This window comes from Oratosquilla oratoria, chromosome 11, assembly GCF_046742065.1.
Source record: "Oratosquilla oratoria isolate Oo_2021 chromosome 11, ASM4674206v1, whole genome shotgun sequence".
NCBI classification, from domain to species: Eukaryota; Metazoa; Arthropoda; class Malacostraca; order Stomatopoda; family Squillidae; genus Oratosquilla; species Oratosquilla oratoria.
In genome coordinates, this window is record NC_134787.1 from 66,577,384 (window position 1) to 66,577,944 (window position 561).

A 561-nucleotide genomic window follows, 5' to 3' on the forward strand; every position below is an offset into this window, starting at 1 on the left:
CTTCATCATTTTCCCTACGATTGAAGTCAAACTTATAGGCCTGTAGTTATCTGGTTTCTTTTTGTCACCTTTTTTGAATATGGGAGTAACGTTAGGTAGCTTCCATTCTCTTGGGACATCTCCGGATATGAAGGATTTCTTTCAAATAATTTCTAATGGAACAACAATCTCATTTTTCATTTCCTTTAAGATTCTTGGATGCCAACCGTCAGGCCCTGGTGTTTTACTCGGGTTTCTCTATACACCTTTTATTTATTTATTTATTTATTTATTTATTTATTTATTTATTTATTTATTTATTTATTTATTTATTTATTATTATTATTTTTTTTTTTTTTTTTTTTTTTTTTTTTTTTTTACCATAGTAAGTTTTCCCTAGACTTTTCACAGGTTTCAGTTTGGAGTTCACTTTGAGGTGTTTTGTTTACGAATACTGAGTTAAAGTAATTGTTTAAAATATCACACATTCCTTCATTTGAATATTCAATTTGACCGTCAGCAGATAATAGTGGGCCAATGTGATTTCTAACAACCTTTTTATCTCTAATGTAACTATAGAAT